At 45.3% G+C, this 1,306-nt stretch overlaps 1 pseudogene across 1 annotated transcript; it reads right to left on the bottom strand.

The window, feature by feature from the left end:
* Window positions 1-254: 254 nt before the first annotated feature.
* Window positions 255-608, bottom strand: LOC309820694 (small ribosomal subunit protein uS3-like; annotated as a pseudogene). The gene has a single exon. The product of its transcript is annotated as a small ribosomal subunit protein uS3-like (transcript).
* Between the last annotated feature and the right edge of the window lie 698 nt (window positions 609-1,306).

The raw sequence follows: 1,306 nt of genomic DNA, 5'->3' as shown, positions 1-1,306 counted from the left end.
TCTTACTGGCACACAAGGAGATTCTGATGCATATTTCTCGGGGATCATACTTGGAGAAACTCTGATCTGAAACAAACACTGGTCCAGAGTAAAATAAGTGATTATTAGAGATTAGTAAATGGAGAATACAACCTGTGGCTATAAAAAGGCTCTTGTGTGAGATCTTGATTTTTTTTCTCTTTTTTAACAGATTTTACTAAAGATCTTTAGAGAGCAACCTGCAGACTCCAGATCCAACTGCCAAGGAGACCCTGTTATGCCGTGTGTACTGTCTGGGGCATAGCTGGCAGCTCCGGCTTCCCACCGTTCTGTTCTGAGACAGAGGTGGTGGGCAGTATCTCATCTCTGGGTTCCATAATGCTCACATGGTCAGGCAGGGGCTTCTTAAGGCCAATCCTACCACTTGGGTCCCAAGGCAACATGATCTTCACTTTGACGCCCAGTGAACACTGTCTGAGTGTCACATAGCACATACTAGTATCGACATAGTAGTTAACAGGGTCCCCAATGGGGATCATCAGGCCATCCACAACCTTCATGGATTTAGCCGTCTATTCACAGAAATTCCCAGACAGTGTGAACTCACAGGCTTTGGCCCCACTCTCCATGATGAACCAAGCACACCATAGCAGGCCCTCCACACAGCAAGTCCTCCTAGGAGTTTATAATGCAGAGACTTTGCCGGGACAGTGGCACGCAGACCTCCTGTGGCCGCCATTTTAGGATACCTCCACCAACTGATGTATCGATATAAGTTTAGGCAAGTTATTAAACTTCTGGTCCTCAGATTCCTCATTTATAAAGGAAGAAGTTGTATCTATGGAATTCTAATGGTTATCCCTGCATAGTACCTAAAAGGAAAAGTCCAGAATAGTAAATAGTTGTCTCTAAAACCTTCTGTTGGCAGCCACAGATCTCTCCTGGTACCTCTGAAGAATCCTTCTTCTTACAGCACTGAACAGGGCAAAGGCTTTTGCAGCACTCTTCCCATGCATGCAAGTGTCTGGCCCTGCAGTGAGTTAAACACAGTTACAAAGGAGATACAACAGTGTTGAAAAAACACAGTCACTGTGACAAGGTCAGCAGCGGGAGACATTAGGTTTTGAATTTGCTTTATTGAATCGAGAAGCAGTCGCTGTAGTTCCGACAGCATGCCCTTTTGCTTTGTGAAACGGAAATCCTCATTTCCATCTGTGAAGACTCTGGGGAAAGTAAATGAGGTCTCTGGCCCCAGGCCTTTCATTAGAGAACAGTTTTGTACCAGATGAGGCCACAGACTCAGAACTACCATGTCTCTACAGAGACC

The sequence above is a fragment of the Grampus griseus genome (genome assembly GCF_964374135.1).
Source record: "Grampus griseus genome assembly, chromosome: 3".
Lineage (NCBI taxonomy): Eukaryota > Metazoa > Chordata > Mammalia > Artiodactyla > Delphinidae > Grampus > Grampus griseus.
This window is presented reverse-complemented; position numbering and strand designations above follow the sequence as displayed.